Consider the following 8,252-nt stretch of genomic DNA (forward strand, 5'->3'; position numbering starts at 1 on the left):
CAACCACCACCACTGCAACAACCACCACCACCACGTTATCATTAATAAAACTTTGCTTACAACCACCACCACCACCACATCATCATCACTACCATAGTTACTACAATTAGCTCCCCCAGATCATCATCCTACAACTTTTACTACAACCACAACCACCACATCATCATTACTAATACCACCAGTACAACCACCTACATATCATCACCACACCACGACCACTGCACATCACCACAACTACAACCAGTACTACCAACACATTATCATCACTACCACTACTACCACAACCACAACCACCATATCATCATCACTGAAACCACAACTATCACATCATCAGTACCAGTACGACTACAACCGTCACCGCCACATCAACCTTTCTACCACTACTACTTCAACCACGACCGCCACTCATCCTCCTCTCTACAACCACCACCACCACCACATCATCATCACTACTGCTACAGCCACCACCATCAACACCACTACCACTGCTATGACTACAACCACCGCCTCCACATCAGTATCACTACTTCCAATACAACTACAATCACAAGCACATTATCATCATACCACTACTACTACTACTACAAATGCAGTCAACTCCACCTCATCATCACTACAATTACTACTACATGCACCAAAACAAAATCTTCACTACTACTACTACTACTACTACTACTACTACGACTACTACTACTACTACTACTACTACTACGGCTACTACTACTACTACTACTACTACTACTACTACTACTAAGACAGGAGGTAAATATTTTCATCGAGGCAGTAATTGCAAATAATAGCGTGCAATATGTGTTTTGATCATCTTTTTTGTGCACCATGAATGATATCAATCAATGTCATATTGTAGGTGTTAAATAGACCTCTCACAAAATAGTATGTATATAATACTAAGACTAGGCCTCTCACAAAAGATTATGTTTAGTATACTAAGAACAGGCCTTTTATAAAATATTATGTATATACTGAGACTAGGCCTCTCACAAAATATGTATATACTAAGACTAGGCCTCTCACAAAATATGTATATACTAAGACTAGGCCTTTCACCAAATAGTATGTATAACCTAAGACAAGTTCTCTCGCAAAATAGTTTGTATATACTAAGACTACAAACGACTTAGTTGAAGCAAACCTTGAAAATCTTGAAAGATAGAAAGCCCCAGGATTAGACAAGAATCAACAAAAGTTGAACTAGATGTGAAGTCAAAGAACTGATTTTTTTTCCTGCATTTTATGATCTGTTACTTTTTGTTACAGACATTTGACGTCATCAAGCTCCAGGAATCGAGATTGGCCATATGTGGGCGGTAGGGGCGGTGGCCAGCAGGGATGGTGAGGTCATGGAGAATGATTGTGGTATTCAGCGGAGTAATGGGATGGGTTATATTGGAGGGCCCCGGGGATTGTAATGGCAGTGATCAAGATGTTGGAGGAGTTGTTGGTGGCGAGGTGATGATGGGGATGTAGATGGTGGAGCAACAATAGTGACATTGTTGGTGAAGGTGGCATTGTTGGGTGACGGGATGATGGAAATCATGATGGGAGGGTTGTGGTGGTGAAGGGATGATGATGGGAAGTGATGATGATGGCAATGGTTGTGAAGGGAGGTAATGGTGGAGGAAGTGATGATGGTGGTATTGGTGGGGTTGTAGTGATTGTGATGTTGAGATTGTGTTCGTCGAGGAAGGTGGTGGTGGGTGGAAGTTGTGGGGAGGATGAGGATGCTGGAGGTAGATTCAATGATAAAGTGAAGGTGGTGGTGTGGTTCTGGACTTGGGTTTGAGTTGATTCCAACTGGTGAGGGCCGGGTGAGTTACATTCGTGTTCTTTGTTGAGAAGATGATTGTGGTTGGCATTCGCATGGATTTGAAATACAGATAAGTGTGCTTCTACCGGTGGGGGTGTATTTGTTTGTGTTTCATGTCCATACCCAAGTGCAGTAGGCGGACTGGAGGCCTACAGGAAGCCCGAATGTGTTTGGGCAGAATGTTGATTTACAATTGTCTTGAAGACGGGGATAGGGATGTGATTTGTTTGACTCTTTCTGGATGGGTCACCTTGACCCTGGGTTTGGAACTGTGCCATTTACTGGATCTTTATTGTTGAACCTGCTTCTATCATTTTCGCCAAGCCATGGCTTTCACTTATTACCACTAACCTCACATCATGGTCTCTTCTATCACAACCCCTATGACTCTACCATTACTTCCCATCATCCCTTCCAAAGCTATCACCTCCCAACACAACCATTGCCATCAGAATCGCCTCCCATCATCATCATCTTCCCCACCATAGCCCTGCCGGAGTGATTTCCATCATTACGTCACCTGCCTTGCCATTTTCACCATCATTGTCACTGCTGCTGCTTCCATCATCTACATCCCTGCCATCACTTTTCTATCAACAATACTTTCTTCATCTTGAGCTCTGCTGGTGCAATCTCTGCCGATCTGACCCTGAAAATTACTCTTAGAACGCCATGATCATTTGAAGTGGCTTTATCGTCCCTGCCACCTTGCAAGGCAAGCAAGACAAGCAAGTCAAGCCATGGTGACTCTTATCACCATTGCCACTTTCACCATCAATGGTGACTATCATCACCATTGCCTCTTTCACTATCAATGGTGACTCTTATCACCATTGCCTCTTTCACCATCAATGGTGACTCTTATCACCATTGCCTCTTTCACCATCAATGGTGACTCTTATCACCATTGACTCTGTCACCATCAATGGTGACTCTTATCACCATTGCCTCTTTCACTATCAATGGTGACTCTTATCACCATTGACTCTTTCACCATCAATGGTGACACTCATCACCATTGCTCCTTTCATCGCGTCCTTTCCAATTTTTGTCAAGCCTATATTATACACTCAAGCACTTAAAGAATTTCATTCACCGTTAATAAGATTTAAATGCCCAATCTTTAACTTCAGATATGGTAAACTTTCAGTTGTTTTTGTCGTATTTTTTCAAGTTGCAGTGTTGTGTCATTTTTCTTTAATCTTAATTTTTTGTTCACAATATTTCATCAACTCTCAACATGACATATGGGAATATCTATTACAATTACCTTGTAGTTGGATAGAAAGATAATTTTCTTAAGAAAAGTCATCTCATCAAAATTAAAAGAAATTTTTTTCCTGTCTCAGAATTTTCAATGGCCATTTTAATGTTAATGACTCGCGTACTGTATAAAATAGCTTTCATTTTGTATAAAGTTTTGATAAATGTACTTTCATTACATCCAACATTCAGTTTACCTTATTTTAATCTCTTATTCATGTATCATTCATTGCCTGTTAGTTTTATTGTCTAATATTTTAAAGTCATATCAATGTCTGGTTTTATTGGAATGTAATTTCAAACTCATCTAATACTTTAACATTATTTATGCAAATATAACAGTAGCTTTTTAAAAACAGAACAATTCATTTATTTAATATTGATTAGCTTGAGTAGATTATTTCTGACACGTAAATGCTTACTACTTAAAGAAGTGATTTGTTTCTAGAAACCTCTCTGTTTAAACATCACACAGATCGCTTGACATATCATTCTATAGATATATTCTAATACCCTTTTAATTTTGCGATGCCTATACACTTTTGATTTATTAGCAATGATACAAAAGTAATAATAGTTTTTCTTAAAAGAAAGGTAAGAGTGATGCACTAATTACAAAATATTAATAATACGTTTTATAATTATACGTTTTTTATAAAACATGGTTTTAATTTCTTTAATATTCATCGTTATTCAAGTAATAAATTTCTTAGTCAGCCGTAGTAATTTGATAATTTGATATTTTAGTATTTAGTTAGAATGCACATGTTGACAAAATATGTTAGTTTGTTTAAAAAATAAACAGGTTCAAGAACGCTTTTGTTATCATTTTATACATAAACTGAAATCCAGGTCTTTCGTATATTTCTTTTATAAATTTAATGTTATAACTATTATTGTCATTTGTATAAAATGTGTGATATGTTACCTAACTATAAATATATAAATATTTTGCAAAATGTTCTATAGATAATGCCCTTTTAATTTTGTCATGACAACACTTTTTTATCATGTAGTTTGTTAATTTTAATAGAAATATATTTTATTATTACATCATTTATATCAAGTAATTTAAAATTAATTTCACTCTTTATTATAGCAGTCATAGATTTATAACAAATGAAGCATAACATTCAAAACTTAAAAGAGTTTTAAAATACTAGAATTTATTTTCTTTTTCTTTAAATATGATCCATCAAGTTTTCAAATATTTGATATTACGGCCAAGCAACCATTATTAAAGTAAACAATAATTTGAATGTATTTATCTGGATCGATATGTAATTGATCTTTGTTTGTAGGCAAATGCATTATCATTTTTTTCTTTTTCAGAGATTATTAAAATCATAGTCCATTTCTAAAATTTCGTTGACATCAACTCACACATTTTCATTTAGGAATATGTTTTACAATTATCTTGTGGTTGGATAGGCTTCGTTTTGTCATACAGATAGTGAAATCGTCTCATCAACGTTGCACTTTAATAATAATGCATCTACCATTCATTTCTCCTATCATTATACAGTTTGATATCTTATTCACACAAAATTACATCACAATATCATCATGTTCTTGTACATGTTTTATTATCTCGTGCTTTATAATCATATCATATATGTTGAGTTTCAATGGAATGTAATTTTGAATTTGTTTTATACTTTATGGCAGTTGTGCAAATATGACATAAGCGATTCACAAAAGGAATAGATACTTCATTTATTTAATATTGAAATATTTTTGTATAATGTTAATACTTAATGCTTAGAGAAGAAATTATTGTTGATATAAAAATTATAATCTTTTATCTGAGAAAGAAATTACAAGCTCAACAATTTTACACAAATCCGTTATTTACATTATCATTGTAAAAATATATTCTCATATATAGATTTGATCTTCTATTTTTTTTGATCCATCAATTTTCAAACGATAAATTTCTCAGCCAGCCATTATTACTAAATAAACATCAGAGAGAGAGAGAGATAGAGAGAGAGAGAGAGAGAGAGAGAGAGAGAGAGAGAGAGAGAGAGAATGTATATTCACACTTTTCACGCCAAAACAATATTAGTTATATGACAAGTGGGGTCAAGAATTTAGCTTGAATAAGTTGAGGATTAGAAACAAAAAGATCCATTGTTTTCGAATATATGATGTCATGGCCAAGTAGTCATTATATAAATAAGCAAGTATTTTGTTGTTTTTATTTGAATTCAACATGTAGTTTACCTTCCTTTTTTCTTCAAATAATGAACATCTCAGTCGCCCAATCATTAATTGGTAAAATAGAGTAGCTTAGAAGTAACATATATTGCCAGTTGGACTGTGCGTTTATTTGCTCCTTGCCAAGGTAGAAATATATCATTTCTGTAAGGAAATGGGCCAAAAGTATTTTTATCTTTTTTACTTGTTTAAATATATAATACGATGTTGAATTAAGCAAAGTCATATATGGAATTTAAACAAAATGAAATTCATTGTAATTGGATATGGCATTTTATTTGGTATCTTTTAAAGAAATCACCAACATGCTCTAATGATTTGTAATAACCATTAAATGTTTATTGCTCGCATAAATTATAAGATGCTACCACTTTCTAACATAGATTTTTAAATCGTGATATTTAATGACATTGTATATAGTTTTGATGAGTGTTTATAATAATGTATTTATGACATACATATGTAATCTCATTGTATATAGAAAATCCACATATACTTGTGGGGCTGTATTTTATATTGTCTTTTTACAATTGATCCAATTTTATTTCCATACTGTCTGGTGACCTGCCACTCAAAACTTTTATAATTCTCAATTATATCGGCTCAGACCACTCAGAGAAAATGTTTAATTTTTGAATCACATTCTTTGCTTGTTGAATTTGATATTGTCACATGATTTAGTGTGACTAATTCTAAAGTTAAGACATTTTTATGGTTGAAGTGGTGAGAGTGAAACAGCGTGTTGTAAAAATAATTAATGCAGTTATGAAATGATAAACACTTCTGCTAAAAGGAATACAGTTTTGTCCTTTCCAACGTTTTGAAATTATGATGTATTATAGAAGAAACCATATTTTTTTGTGGTTTGATTAATTGGAGATCATCATCATCATCATATCGTGTCGCGCCAGTGGTGGATCCATTGGATGGCTTCAGGGGTGCAGCCTCTCAGGTCCATATCACTGATATGTGGTCCAAGTTCACACTAGTGAAGGATGTGGTCCGTGTTTTGAGCCGTGTGTCCACATTGACATCGGCAGTCTGAAGAAAGTCCCCAATTTTGTAAGGTTGTTTTGGTCTTCCCCACTTTAGACCTTGCCCTGTTCAGTGTCAACCAATCTTTCTTGGGGAGATTTACTCCGCTTGGCAGTTCTTCTTTGGGTTCCTGAATGGCATCATTTGGGCAGCAGTCCCATTCTTTCCATGAATGCACTCTGTATATGGCTGCATGGTCTGGGTGGATGCCTTCAGTTGTCAGGAAGCTTGTTGTAAAAATAATTAATGCAGTTGTGAAATGATAAACACTTCTGCTAAAAGGAATACAGTTTTGTCCTTTCCAACGTTTTGAAATTATGATTGTATTATAGAAGAAACCAATTAATTTTTGTCGTTTGATTAATTGGAGATGACACATTTTCAGTGTGACTATGAATCCAAAGTTAGAATACCAAGTGAAAAGTGAAAATTCTATCCTGAAATTACAAATCAGTATAACGTATGTGCATTCTGCAAAGTAAAATAATTTGTCATCTTTCAAAATGTTAACTTTTTTTCTCTCCTTTCTTTCACACTTTCCATACCACCAAATTCCCTAACTGTTTTTGAGAAAAGGTTCACCAATATATTTTGATATCCATTCTCCTCATTTTGTATGTTATAATTTTTATTGCCTAATTTATAACATAGGATATCACCTTTATCAAATTTTCCCTAAACATTTTCTTTTTTTTGGTGTTGTTATCTTTTATGACCACTTCCTCTCTCCTCTCTCCTCTTCTTCCTTCCATCTCCTCTCCTCCCTCTCTCCTCTCCTTTCTCTCCTCCTCCTCCTTCTTCTTTCTTCTCTTCTTCTTCTTCTTCTTCTTCTTTTTTCTTCTTCTTCTTCTTCTTCTTCTTCTTCTTTTTTTTTTTTCTTCTTTTACATTCTTCCCCATCTCTTCCCCGTCCCATCCTTCTCCTCCTCCTCATCTTATTCTTCTTTTTCTTCTTTTCTTCTTCTTCTTCTTCTTCTTCTTCTTCTTCTTCTTCTTCTTCTTCTCTTCTTCTTCTTCTTCTTCTTCTTCTTCTTCTTCTTCTTCTTCTTTTTCCTTCTTCTTCTTCTCTTCTTCTTCCCTCTTCTTCCTTCTTCTTCTCCTTCTTCTCTTTTTCTTCTTCTTCTTTTTCTTCTTCCATCTTCTTCCATTCTCTTCCCATCCTATCTTTTCTTTTCTTCTTTCTCTTTTCCCATCTCTTCTCCTTCCTTCTCTCCTCTCCATCCTCTCTTCTTCTTCTCTTCTTCTTCTTCTTCTTCTTCTTCTTCTTCTTCTTTCTTCTTCTTCTTTCTTCTTCTTCTTCTTCTTTCTTCTTCTTCTCTTCCTTCTTCTTCTTCTTCTTTCTTCTTCTTATTTTTTATTTTTTTCTCTTTTCTCATTTCCTTCCTTCTTCTTCTCTCTTCCATGCTTCTCCTCCTCCCTTCTTCTCCATCTTCTACTTTTTTTTCTCTTTTTCTTTCTTCATCTATTCCTCGTCCCATCCTTCTCCTCCTCCCCATCCCTATCTTTCTTCTTTTCTCTTTTCTTCTTCTTCTTCTCTTCTTTTCTTCTTCTTCTCTTCTTCTTCTTCCTTCTTCTTCTTCTTCTTCTTCTTCTTCTTCTTCTTCTTCTTCCTCTTCTTCTTTTTCTTCTTCTTTTTCTAAAAGTAACATATATTACAAGTTGGACTTTGCGTTTATTTGCTCCTTGCCAAGGTCGAAATATATCATTTCTGTAAGGAAATGGGCCAAAAGTATTTTTATCTTTTTTACTTGTTTAATTATATATTACGATGTTGAATTAAGCAAAGTCATATATGGAATTTAAACAAAATGAAATTCATTGTAATTGGATATGGCATTTTATTTGGCATCTTTAAAGAAATCACCAACATGTTCTAATGATTTGTAATAACCATTAAATGTTTATTG

Source organism: Berghia stephanieae, chromosome 4, assembly GCF_034508935.2.
Source record: "Berghia stephanieae isolate SIO BIC M18660-M18661 chromosome 4, UCSD_Bste_1.3, whole genome shotgun sequence".
Lineage (NCBI taxonomy): Eukaryota > Metazoa > Mollusca > Gastropoda > Nudibranchia > Aeolidiidae > Berghia > Berghia stephanieae.